Source organism: Oncorhynchus masou, chromosome 25, assembly GCF_036934945.1.
Source record: "Oncorhynchus masou masou isolate Uvic2021 chromosome 25, UVic_Omas_1.1, whole genome shotgun sequence".
Classification (NCBI taxonomy): domain Eukaryota; kingdom Metazoa; phylum Chordata; class Actinopteri; order Salmoniformes; family Salmonidae; genus Oncorhynchus; species Oncorhynchus masou.
In genome coordinates this window covers 16,364,708-16,379,627 of record NC_088236.1, presented here as the reverse complement: position 1 = coordinate 16,379,627, position 14,920 = coordinate 16,364,708, and the positions used below count along the sequence as shown (strand labels likewise).

Here is a 14,920-nt window from a genome sequence, read left to right as displayed (position 1 = left end):
TCGAACAAAAGGACCAATTGTGATGTTTATAGGACATATTGGAGTGCCAACAAAATAAGCTCGTCAAAGGTAATGCATGCTTTATATTTTATTTCTGCGTTTCAACCCTGCAGGGTTGAAATATGCTACCCTATTTGTTGAGGAAGAATTGCATGACTACCCTATCTGGGTGATGTCTTTTCTCGCCTGAATGATCTGAATCTAGGATTACAGGGAATCTCCGCAACTATATTCAATGTGCTGGACAGAATTGAGGCTATGATTAAGAGGTTGGAGCTCTTTTCTGTCTGCATTAACAAGGACAACACGCTGGTCTTTCCATCAATGTGTGATTTTTTTGTGTGCAAATGAACTCAAGCTTACAGACAATGTCAAATGTGATATAGCGAAGCACCTGAGTGAGCTGGGTGTGCAATTACGCAGGTACTTTCCCAAAACAGATGACAGAAGCAACTGGATTTGTTATCCCTTTTAGGCCCTGCCTCCAGTCCTCTTACCGATATCTGAACAAGAGAGCCTTATTAAAATTGCAACAACGGTTCTGTGAAAATGAAAATTAATCAGAAGCAACTGCCAGATTTCTGGATTGGGCTGCGCTCAGAGTTTCTTGCCTTGGCAAATCTCGCTGTTAAGACACTGATGTTCTTTTCAACCACATACCTATGTGAGAGTGGGTTCTCGGCCCTCACTAGCATGAAAACTAAATACAGGCACAGACTGTGTGTGGAAAAGACTGAGACTCTCTCCAACACAACCCAACATTGCAGAGTTTTGTAGTGACGTTCCGCATTTTGGAAGCTGTTTTTTTTCTGGATCAAACGCACTTTATAAATTGACATTTGGATATGTATGAACGGAATTAATCGAACAAAATGACCAATTGTGATGTTTATGGGACATATTGGAGTGCCAACAAAAGAAGCTCGTCAAAGGTAATGCAAGCTTCAAAGGAAAGTATGCAAAGAAATATGTTCACACTGCTATGCTTTATCTTGGCCAGGTCGCAGTTGTAAATGAGAACTTGTTCTTAACTAGCCTACCTGGTTAAATAAAGGTGAAAAAAATGAAGAAAAAAAAGATGGAGAAAACACCTGTCTCCAGATTACATCTTCAAACTAAGGGCAACCAGGGCATACGTGACATGGAGATGCGTCCATCCGTGATGCATAAAATAGTCTTGGTAGCTACATTTTGAGATATTACACGTTCTAATTTTGATACTAGTTTTAATTTGAAGTTAACGTGTACTGTTAGCTAGCTAGCTAATGTTAGCTGGCTGGCTTGCTAGCTAACGTCACGTGTATGATCTTATTATTTGTATCTCAGAGCCATTTGCTTTGCTTGTTACAGCCTATTGTTTGCTAGCTAACATTGAACCTGGTTGGTTAGCTAGATTCAGATTGATGCAGGGTAGTAATGTCATGAGTTGTAGTTATGGTTCGTTGTTTATCCAGCTAGCTAGCAACATGTCTTAACAAAAAACTCCTCTATGCAAGTAACCAATTCAATAGAATGTTACTGCGACAACTGTTGATAGACGTAGCTGTTGAATTTGCTCTGGCTATTTTCTCCGATTTAAGAGCACTCTCATCTGAGTCAGAGCTTAGAATAACTGACGGATTTAAGAACGCTCAACACACGGTGAATATGGCCGGTGTCAGTAAACGTTGGCAAAAAAGTGTAAATTGTTGCCAGCAGCACAGTTGCAGTCACCAATGCTCTGGATAACTTAAAAACATCTCTTCTAGTGCGAATAAAATGGTCAGTGAGCTGTTCTCTCATTCGTGTCTGGAAGTAGCTAGCAAGTTAACCAGTGTAAGCCAGTTAGCTTGGGGACTTGACTTCTGTTGTTAGGACAGAACGCTCGGATCAACCCTTAAAGAGGTGGGTGGGGCTAAAGCTTAAGAGGGTGTGAACGATGTGAATGGGTGTAGACATAGAAGAGCTCTCCGGCAGGTAACAAAACATTCAAGGCCATTTTCTCAAAAGTGAGGTTACAATTTTATCAACATTCAAAACAGAATTACTTTCCCATTGTTCTTTAAATACAGTGTGTAATATATCATTTTGTAGCTCTGTGTCTCTGCTTTGTACAATGTAAAAAAAATATGCAGGCAGGCAGGCAGACAGACAGGGCTTGACGTTGGGCCAGAAGGCTACGCCACGCTTTTCATTAAACCAGTTAGAGATAGGTGGCAGTATTTCCACTTTGGATGAATTGCGTGCCCATAGTGAACTGCATCAAAATCTGTCCTAAATTGCTAATATATGCATATTATTTATAATATTGGATAGAAAACACTCTGAAGTTTCTAAAACCGTTTGAATTATGTCTGTGATTATAACAGAACTCACAGGGCAGGCAATCTTCCAAACAAGTTTTGAAATCCTGAATGTTGGGGCAACTTTGACGTCATCGCCCCCTCCCTTCCCAAAAAGTTATGGATCTGGAAACACTTCCTACGTCTTCCACTAGATGTCCTCATTCAGTAGAACGTGTAATGGAGCATTTGTTGTGAACTTTGACCTAATGGGAAGGAAAGTAGTCGGTGTCGCAAAAGAATGCCATTTTGTTGTGGCGCGTTTGTCTTTGATTGCTACGGCTGTTCCAACCAGCCCCAGATGAAAACGAATGATCCGGTTTGAATGCTATTGGATATATTTGATTATAACATCCTGAAGATTGATTCTGTACTTAGTTTGACCAGTTTCTTCGACCTGTAATATGTCTTTTGGAAGTTTTGGAAGTTTTCATGTAAAGTTATCCTGGACCAGAAGTCATTTTTTGGCCATGTGAGCTTAAAGTGATAGCAAATGCTGCTACTTGGACACTAGAATTGAACATTATGAAACAAAACGATTTATTGTTGAACTAGGACTCCTTGCACTACATTCTGATGAAAGATCATCAAAGGTAAGGGAATATTTATGTTGTAATTTTGTATTTTTGTTGACTCCAACATGGCGGAGAAATATTTTTACGTCTGAGCGCCGTCTCAGATTATTGCAATGTTAGGCTTTTTCCGTAACGTTAAAAAAAAATGTGACACAGCGGTTGCATTAAGAACCAGTGTATCTTTAATTATATGTAGAACATGTATCTTTAGTCAAAGTTTATGATGAGTATTTCTGTTATCTGGCGTAGCTTTCTATAATTCCTCCCGGATATTTTGGAGGATTTTCTGAACATGGCGTCAATGTAAACCAAGATTTATGGATATAAAATGCATATTATCGAACAAAACATACATGTACTGTGTAACATGTCATATGACTGTCATCTGATGAAGATTTTCAAGAGGTTAGTGATAGATTTTTTTTTATCCTGCTTTTGTGATTTTTATCTTTTGTTGGAAAAAATGGCTACGTTTTTTTTTTGGTTTGGTGGTGGTCTAACATAAATATATGTTGTGTTTTCGCCGGAAAACATTTTAAAAATCTGACACGCTGGGTAGATGAACAAGGTGTTTATCTTTCATTTGAGGTATTGGACTTCTTCGATATAGGGGGCGCTCTTTTAATTTTTGGATAAAAAAACGTTCCCGTTTTAAACAAGATATTTTGTCAAAAAAAGATGCTCAACTACGCATATAATTGACAGCTTTGGAAAGAAAACACTCTGACGTTTCCAAAACTGCAAAGATATTGTCTGTGAGTGCCACAGAACTAATGCTACAGGCGAAACCAAGATGAAATTTCATACAGGAAATGCCCCAGATTTTGAATGCGCTGTGTTCCAATGTCTCCTTATATGGCTGTGAATGCGCCAGGAATGAGCCTACACTTTCTGTCGTTTCCCCAAGGTGTCTGCAGCATTGTGACGTATTTGTAGGCATATCATTGGAAGATTGACCATAAGAGACTACATTTACCAGGTGTCCGCTTGTTGTCCTCCGTCAAAATTATTGTGCAATCTCCAGCTGGGTCCACTTTTCCATTTGGTTCAGAGGAGAAAGGCAACTGCCACGAATGATTTATCATTGAATAGATATGTGAAAAACACCTTGAGGATTGATTCTAAACAACGTTTGCCATGTTTCTGTTGATATTATGGAGTTCATTTGGAAAAACGTTTGGCGTTGTAATGACTGAATTTTCTTTCTTTTTTCTTAGCTAAACGTGATGAACAAAACGGAGCGATTTCTCCTAGACAAATAATATTTTGGGAAAAACTGAACATTTGCTATCTAACTAAGAGTCTCCTCATTGAAAACATCCGAAGTTCTTCAAAGGTAAATTATTTTATTTGAATGCTTTTCTTGTTTTTGTAAAAATGTTGCCTGCTGAATGCTAGGCTTAATGCTATGCTAGCTATCAATACTCTTACACAAATGCTTGTGTAGCTATGGTTGAAAAGCATAATTTGAACATCTGAGATGAGAGTGTTGTTAACAAAAGGCTAAGCTTGTGAGCCAATATATTTATTTCATTTCATTTGCAATTTTCATGAATAGTTAAATTTGCGTTATGCTAATGAGCTTGAATGCTATGATTACGCTCCCGGATACGGGATTGCTCGACGCTAGAGGTTAATGTGTGGAGGTTAAATATTTCTAAAGAATATTTTTGCATTCCCTGCGCCACCTTTTCAGCTGAACGGGGGGGGGTTCCCTGGGGGGAACCCCTCGCCTCAACAGGTTTTAACATAAAAATAATGGCACTCTACTGTATTAAGTCAGTGTCACTTGTGACATATACTCTGGATATGTCCAAATGAATGTGATATTTGAGGATCACTCTCTCACCAATAGATTGTGCAATGTACATATATTTTCAGTATGTGAGTGTATGATATGGGGGTTGGAGTAATGTTTATTCAACATTTTATAAAGGTTCTGTTTTAGGTTCCTCGCCTGAACAAGTGAGAATATCTGCAGTTTGACATTTATGTGGTCTGTTAAAATGAAGATGTATTGCAGTTTTTTGTTGAAACATCTTCCAGTTAGGGTCTTATTAATGTTGCACAGCCATAATCAGACAATACCCGGAGAATATGTTAATACGATGACCTGGAAAAGCCTTTTTGAGAAACTGGCTCTGTCAGGTTCAATTGATTGACATCACAATCACTTTTTCTTCAGTGCAGGACACCTGTTTTGTTTCATCCTGTCTGTGATTGAGAGTCTAAGTTGAAATGTCCTCAACAAATGGCTGCTTGAAAACCCTGATGGAAGGTAACAACAAATCCCCAAAAGATAGTCCAGCAGGACTAGGTTGAAGCCAGAAAGACAGGTTCTATCTGTCTAAGGAGGACATTATAGCACCATCACACTGAAAATCATACTGTTCTTTAAAGTCAAGTCTCACTGAATCACACTCAACCTTCATCTTTTGAATGATTTTGTAACCATTCAGAGGTGTAATACCTTTTTATCAAACACCAGAGGTGCCAGGAGATCACATGATGAAATGGAACACAGAGACGCTTCATCGGGTACTCTTCATTATGTACACTACATGGCTAATCTAATGTGTGCTTACTGGCGGCAGAGAAGTCAGGCGCAGGAGAGCAAAGACTGTGTTGCAAGGGTGCAGTTTAATAATAAAATCACCAAGAACAAACACAAATAAATACAATGGGACAAAACCCTTCGCACGTCAGACATAACATGCACAAACTTACAATCAACAATAACGGACAAGGACATGTGGGGAACATAGGGTTAAATACACAACATGTAATTGATGGGATTGAAACCGGGTGTGATGGAAGACAAGACAAAACAAATGGAAAATGAAAGGTGGATTGGCGATGGCTAGAAGACCTGTGACGTCGACCACCGAACGTCGGTGGAGAGGGACTGACTTCGGAGGAAGTCGTGACAGCTAAAGTATGTGGACATCCCTTCAAATTAGTGGATTTGGTTATTTCTGCCATACCCATTGCTTGACAGGTGTATAAAAGCTAGCATACAGCCATGCAATCTCCATAGACAAACATAAACAGTAGGATGGCCTTACAAAAAAGCCTAGTGACTTTTAACGAGGCACCATCATAGGATGCCAACTTTCCAACAAGTCAGTTTCGAATGAATAGTGACAACTGCAAAGTTTGGAGGAAGAGAAATAATGGTCTGGGGCTATTTTCACGGTTCGGGATAGGCCCCTTAGTTTCTGTGAATGTATCACGTTTCAGGTAAGAACCAGAAGCAGACAACATCAAAGTAACAGCAGTTTATTAATTTCTCCAGGGTAGGGGGCAGCATTCGGAATTTTGGATGAAAAGCGTGCCCAAATTAAACTGCCTACTACTCAGGCCCAGAAGAAAGGATATGCATATTGGTAGATTTGGATAGAAAACACTCTAAAGTTTCCAAAACTGTTAAAATTGTGTTTGTGAGTATAACAGAACTGATTTGGCAGGCGAAAACATGAGAGAAATCCATCCAGGAAGTAAGATATATATATATTTTTTCTATTCAATGCCATTACAGTATCCATTGACTGAGGACTCAAATTGCAATTCCTATTTCTTCCACTAGATGTCAACAGTCTTTAGAAATTGTTTCAGGCTTGTATTCTGAAAAATGAGAGAGTAAGACCACTCTAAATGAGTGGACCCTGCAGTGTAACAGAGCTTTTTCATGCACACGACCGAGATAGTGCCTTTCTGGTTTACCTTTTCTATTGACTACGTTATTGTCCGGTTGAAATATTGTTGATTATTTAGGCTAAAAACAACCTGAGGATTGAATATAAACATCGTTTGACATGTTTCTATGAACTTTACGCATGTTTCTATGAACTTTACTTTCTGCCTGTTGTGACTGCGTTTGAGTCTGTGGATTACTGAAGAAAACACGCAAACAAAACAGAAGTTTTTGGGTATAAAGAGAGACTTTATCGAACAAAAGAAACATTTATTAAGTAAATGAATGTCTTCTGAGTGCAACCATATGAAGATCATCAAAGGTAAGTGATTAATTGTATCTCTATTTCTGACTTGTGTACCTCTTCTACTTGGCTGGTTACTGTTTGTAATGAATTGTCTGCTGGGCGATGTTCTCAAATAATCGTAAGGTATACCTTTGCCGTAAAGCCTTTTGAAATCTGACACCGTGGTTGGATTCACAAGAAGTTAATCTTTAAACCTATGTAAAATACTTGTGTGTTTTCTGAATTTTTAAAATGAGTATTTCTAAATTTGAATTTGGCGCTCTGCAATTTCACTGGATGTTGGCCAGGTGGGACACTAGCGTCCCACATACCCTAGTGAGGTTTATTAATCGAACAGAGGCAGGCAAAAAGCAGGTCCAGGGCAGGTACAGGTTGGTAATCCAGACAGGTGGGGCAAAGGTACAGGACAGCAGGCAGGCTCAGGGTCAGGGCAGGCAGAATGGTCAACACCTGGAAAACTAGGAAACTGGAACAATCAAGAGACAGGAGCAGAGGGAAAAACTTTGGTAGGCTTGACGAAACAAAACAAACTGGCAACAGACAAACAGAGAACACAGGTATAAATACACAGGGGATAATGGGGAAGATGGGCAACACCAGGAGGAGGGTGGAGACAATCACAAAGACAGGTGAAACAGATCAGGGTGTGACAATTTCGATGAACAATAGATGGTTTCATTTAATTTTTGGCAGTGAAAAGAGGCTACTCAAGTGAGAAAATAACATGTACGTATAGCCCCGTTGGAAAATAGAAATGTGCTGTTGGAAAATGTGAAGAAATTGTACTTTAAAATACATATACATGTTGGTAGGCTTGACGAAACAAAACAAACTGGCAACAGACAAACAGAGAACACAGTTATGAATACACATGGGATAATGGGGAGGAACCTCACCATACAATATTATCACCATACTGTGGGACCTCACCATACCATATTATCACCATGGTGAGGGACCTCACCATACCATTTTATCACAATACGGAGTAACCTCACCATACCATATTATCACCATGCTGAGGGACCTCACCATACCATATTATCACCATACTGAGGGACCATACCATATTATGACCATACTGAGGGACTTCACCATACCATAGTATCACCATACTGAGGGACCTCACCATACCGAGGGACCTCACGATTCAATATTATCACCATAAGGTGGGACGTCATGATATGATAGTATCACCATACTAAGATACCTCACCATACAGTATTAACACCACATTGTGGGACCTCAACATACAATATTATCACAATACTTAGGTGCCGATATCATTTGTATTGAATTGCCAGGGACCTCACAACACAATGTTATCACCATCTTGAGGGACCTCCCGATACGATATCACCATACTGAGGGACCTCACGATCCTGTAACGTCTGCTTCCAACTCACACACTCAAACACGCAGATACTCTGAACGCTGCTCACTCTCCAGTTCCTAATCACCTGATTTCTAATCACCTGTTCACACTCCTGTATGTCATTATAACACACTATTTAGTTCAGTGCACCCCATCACTGAGGTATTGTTTGTTTTGTGACACGTCTTTCAGAGCTCTGGTTTCCCCGTAATTTAATCCTCTAGTGTACGATAGTTTTGGCTGCCTCACTAACGACGCCTTTTGCCAATTCCCTGCCTGTACTTTAGCCTGTCGGATAACATGTTGTCAGCCTGTTGCCTGATCTCCTGGACTACATTAGGCTTTTCTCTGTCTGTACTGTTGCCCTTTTGGACCCCTGTGTGACCTTCTGCCTGCCCCTGGACCCAGCTACCTGCCTCCTCCTGTGTATGACCTTCTGCCTGCCCCTGGACCCAGCTACCTGCCTCCTCCTGTGTATGACCTTCTGCCTGCCCTTGGACCCAGCTACCTGCCTCCTCCTGTGTATGACCTTCTGCCTGCCCCTGGACCCAGCTACCTGCCTCCTCCTGTGTATGACCTTCTGCCTGCCCCTGGACCCAGCTACCTGCCTCCTCCTGTGTATGACCTTCTGCCTCCCCTTGGACCCAGCTACCTGCCTCCTCCTGTGTATGACCTTCTGCCTGCCCCTGGACCCAGCTACCTGCCTCCTCCTGTGTATGACCTTCTGCCTACCCCTGAACCCAGCTACCTGCCTCCTCCTGTGTATGACCTTCTGCCTGCCCCTGAACCCAGCTACCTGCCTCCTCCTGTGGTCCTTTGCAATGAACACCTGCTGCGCTCTGCGCTTTAAACCAGCTCTCTGTCTCCCCTCGTGTTCATTACAGATATGATATTATCACCATACTTAGATCCCGATATGATACGTATTGTGAATCTCACGATTCTATATGTATTGCGATTCGATACTGTGATTTTATAGCGATTCGAAGTTCCAAGCATATTGATCACCATATGTCTGCTGCAGAGGAACAAGAGGGAGACATGAGTAAACAAGTTTTGATCAGTCATGGAAATGGAAAACCCATTGGCTCCCTGTTTAAAAAGATGGAGAACGTACGTGTGTTCGTGTGTAACTGTAAAGCAGCAACTGCTTCAAAGTTCCCATTGTGGCAGGCAGTGAGGATGCCCAGACTCAAACTACAAGGTCAAAATACCAGCACCAGTCTTTATTCATATGTTATTTATTCTCTGGGTTTTTGAGCAGCTCTTATCCCCCGCCCTATTTTTACTGCCTCCAACAAGACTGAGTTTCAGTCATCTTCCAGATCTGCTGCCGATAGATTTCCCACCAGACTTACCGCTATCATCGATTTACAGGACGGGAGAGCAGAGACTCTGTACACACGCACGCACGCACGCACACACACACACACACACACACACACACACACACACACACACACACACACACACACACACACACACACACACACACACACACACACACACACACACACACACACACACACACACACACACACACACACACACACACACACACACACACCTACCCTCCTCTAAGCTCTGGGGATCTCTTTTAATAGTCCTTCACTTCTAAGGAATCTGATAAGACTGGGGAGCAGAGAGGTTTAAATAGTGATCACTCTGAAGGAGGGAGGGAGGGAGGAAGTAAGGATGTATAAACGAGAGCAAATACTTATTACCATTGTCAGAGGGCTGGGAGTGTGTGTGGAATAGACTGGGTGTGAGAGGCTGTTGGTGACTGGATTGTTTCACAGCTCTGAACTGGGACAAAGACTTGGTAATAACATAATCAATATAGACCACAGCTCTGAACTGGGACAAAGACTTGGTAATAACATAATCAATGTAGACCACAGCTCTGAACTGGGACAAAGACTTGGTAATAACATAATCAATATAGATCACAGCTCTGAACTGGGACAAAGACTTGGTAATAACATAATCAATATAGACCACAGCTCTGAACTGGGACAAAGACTTGGTAATAACATAATCAATATAGACCACAGCTCTGAACTGGGACAAAGACTTGGTAATAACATAATCAATATAGACCACAGCTCTGAACTGGGACAATGACTTGGTAATAACATAATCAATATAGACCAGATCTCTGAACTGGGACAAAGACTTGGTAATAACATAATCAATATAGACCAGATCTCTGTACTGGGACAATGACTTGGTAATAACATAATCAATGTAGATCACAGCTCTGAACTGGGACAAAGACTTGGTAATAACATAATCAATATAGACCACAGCTCTGAACTGGGACAAAGACTTGGTAATAACATAATCAATATAGACCACAGCTCTGAACTGGGACAATGACTTGGTAATACCATAATCAATATAGACCAGATCTCTGAACTGGGACAAAGACTTGGTAATAACATAATCAATATAGACCAGATCTCTGTACTGGGACAATGACTTGGTAATAACATAATCAATGTAGATCACAGCTATGAACTGGGACAAAGACTTGGTAATAACATAATCAATATAGACCACAGCTCTGAACTGGGACAAAGACTTGGTAATAACATAATCAATATAGACCACAGCTCTGAACTGGGACAATGACTTGGTAATAACATAATCAATATAGACCAGATCTCTGTACTGGGACAATGACTTGGTAATAACATAATCAATATAGACCACAGCTCTGTACTGGGACAAAGACTTGGTAATAACATAATCAATATAGACCACAGCTCTGAACTGGGACAATGACTTGGTAATAACATAATCAATATAGACCAGATCTCTGTACTGGGACAATGACTTGGTAATAACATAATCAATATAGACCACAGCTCTGTACTGGGACAAAGACTTGGTAATAACATAATCAATATAGACCAGATCTCTGTACTGGGACAATGACTTGGTAATAACATAATCAATATAGACCAGATCTCTGAACTGGGACAATGACTTGGTAATAACATAATCAATATAGACCACATCTCTGTACTGGGACAATGACTTGGTAATAACATAATCAATATAGACCACAGCTCTGAACTGGGACAATGACTTGGTAATAACATAATCAATATAGATCACAACTCTGAACTGGGACAAAGACTTGGTAATAACATAATCAATATAGACCACAGCTCTGAACTGGGACAATGACTTGGTAATAACATAATCAATATAGACCACAGCTCTGTACTGGGACAATGACTTGGTAATAACATAATCAATGTAGACCACAGCTCTGAACTGGGACAAAGACTTGGTAATAACATAATCAATATAGACCACAGCTCTGAACTGGGACAAAGACTTGGTAATAACATAATCTATATAGACCACAGCTCTGTACTGGGACAATGACTTGGTAATAACATAATCAATGTAGACCACAGCTCTGAACTGGGACAATGACTTGGTAATAACATAATCAATGTAGACCACAGCTCTGAACTGGGACAAAGACTTGGTAATAACATAATCAATATAGACCACAGCTCTGAACTGGGACAATGACTTGGTAATAACATAATCAATATAGACCACAGCTCTGAACAGGGACAATGACTTGGTAATAACATAATCAATGTAGACCACAGCTCTGAACTGGGACAATGACTTGGTAATAACATAATCAATGTAGACCACAGCTCTGAACTGGGACAATGACTTGGTAATAACACAATCAATATAGATCACAGCTCTGAACTGGGACAAAGACTTGGTAATAACATAATCAATGTAGACCACAGCTCTGAACAAGGACAAAGACTTGGAAATAACATAATCAATATAGATCACAGCTCTGAACTGGGACAAAGACTTGGTAATAACATAATCAATATAGATCACAGCTCTGAACTGGGACAAAGACTTGGTAATAACATAATCAATGTAGACCACAGCTCTGAACAAGGACAAAGACTTGGTAATAACATAATCAGTATAGATCACAGCTCTGAACTGGGACAAAGACTTGGTAATAACATAATCAATATAGACCACAGCTCTGTACTGGGACAATGACTTGGTAATAACATAATCAATGTAGACCACAGCTCTGAACTGGGACAATGACTTGGTAATAACATAATCAATATAGATCACAGCTCTGAACTGGGACAAAGACTTGGTAATAACATAATCAATATAGACCACAGCTCTGTACTGGGACAATGACTTGGTAATAACATAATCAATATAGACCACAGCTCTGAACTGGGACAATGACTTGGTAATAACATAATCAATGTAGACCACAGCTCTGAACTGGGACAATGACTTGGTAATAACATAATCAATGTAGACCACAGCTCTGAACTGGGACAATGACTTGGTAATAACATAATCAATGTAGACCACAGCTCTGAACTGGGACAAAGACTTGGTAATAACATAATCAATGTAGACCACAGCTCTGAACTGGGACAATGACGTATCACAGAAACAGAAGCATTCAGGCTCCATGAGGTGGCAGGGTTGCCTAGTGGTTAGAGCGTTGGGTTGCAAGTTCGAATCCCCGAGCTGACAAGGTACAAATCTGTCGTTCTGCCCCTGAACAAGGCACTGTTCCTAGGCCGTCATTGAAAATGATAATTTGTTCTTAACTGACATGCCTAGCTAAATAAAAGTTTAAAAAAATAATCTATGGGCTATTGTGATATGATATACAGTCAGCACACTTGGTAACGTGTACCCCATCCAGTAATCAAAGCCGATACTCTGGTGTTGCAAGCAGCAATGCTTGAACAACAGTTAACTCAGGGACTCAATACTAGCCAGCGGGGTTGGGAAGGCTACAGCTAAATAGTATGCACACGCTCACACACACACCTAAAAACAACCAGACTGAACTCCATACACCCCTCATCTACTCATTCTAAATTGGGGAATTCTTAGTGTCAGAAGAAAAAGTTAAACTCTTGAAAGAGTTTCCAAAAGGGAAAAGAGAAGTGTCCAGAAAGTTTCTGGGGGTGTCTTCAGAGTGTTGGGGCATCGATCCGTTCCAGCTGAAATTTTAAGGTCAAAACACACAATATGGACGTGTTAGGGTGGGAGAGTGTGGGAGAGAGAGGGAGAGAGGGAGGGAGGCAGAGAGGGAGAGAGGGAGGGAGGCAGAGAAGGAGGCAGGTAGGGAGGGAGGGAGGTAGGTAGGTAGGGAGGTAGGTAGGTAGGGAGGTAGGTAGGTAGGGAGGTAGGGAGGGTAGGGAGGGAGGGAGGGAGGGAGGGAGGGAGGGAGGGAGGGAGGGAGGGAGGGAGGGAGGGAGGGAGGGAGTGCATTTGAACTGGCATGTGTACAGCACCAATTCAAAGCTGAGCTGTCCAGCACTAAGGGTGCTTTCCCAGTGAGATTTGTGAGCTGGTCAAAACTTCCAAAACCCAACATAGGATCATAGTAGAAACACACTACCCAAACAACCCACACAAACAGCAAATCCCAGTGTTTTGTAATAGATGACCGACTAGCACACACACACACACACACACACACACACACACACACACACACACACACACACACACACACACACACACACACACACACACACACACACAGAGTCCCTCTCTCTCTCTCACTTCCATAAAATGGACAGAGACCAGTCTTTGAAATCAACCAGCTGCGTTTATTCTCGTGAGTACTGCACATGATACATTTTATCACAGGTTATAAACTAAAAATGACGTCAGCGTTTTCCAAACATTTACGTCTCTTCTTGACACTGGTACAAAAGCTGTATAGTTCTCAAGCCTTCCCACATTGTCTAGAGCCAAGGTCAGCCTGTGTAGATAAGCATTCTAGCCAGTCTGGCGATATAGTTCATTCATTTCTATCAAGGAACAGACAGTCATTGTTCTAATTCTTGATTATATTTACACACATTATATTCAGTACAAGGATTAAAAAGAAAATACATACATATACAGTAACATAATAGTATTCTGATTAGTCAGTCCTGATTAACCTCTTACACTTATGGTGGCGCTATTTCATTTTTGGAAGAAAAACGTTCCCGTTTTAAACAAGATATTTTGTCACAAAAAGATGCTCGACTATGCATATAATTGCTACTGTTCGAAAGAAAACACTCTGACGTGTCCAGAAATACAAATATCTTCTCTGTGCGTGCCCTTTAACGTGAGCTTCAGGCAAAACCAAGATGACTTGGCATCCAGGAAATGACAAGGATTTTTGAGGCTCTGTCTTTCATGATCTCCTTATATGGCTGTGAACGCAAGAGGAATGAGTCTGCCCTTTCTGTCGTTTCCCCAAGGTGTCTGCAGCATTGTGACGTATTTGTAGGCAGATCGTTGGAAGATTGACCATAAGAGACCACATTTACCACGTGTCCGCCCGGTGTCCTGCGCCGAAATTGGTGCGCAAAAGTCACCTGCCAGTATTTTTTCATGGGGCACAGAGAGAGAAGCAAGCTTCCACGAACTGCATGTCAATGAAGAGATATGTTATGTACTTGAGTGAAGACCCAAAAGCGGTTTTAACAGAAACAGAGTTCTTTAATGAAAAAACAGGAATGGCATAGATCCTCTTCCGACGTTGTCAATGGAACAAAAGATAGTTAGTAGAGTGCAGGATGCACCTGCCAGGCAGACTCC

The 14,920-nt window shown here is 41.0% G+C and overlaps 1 pseudogene; it reads right to left on the bottom strand.

The window, feature by feature from the left end:
* Positions 1–14,920, bottom strand: part of LOC135513594 (F-box/LRR-repeat protein 17-like) — a 558,551-nt pseudogene that overhangs the window by 314,534 nt on the left and 229,097 nt on the right.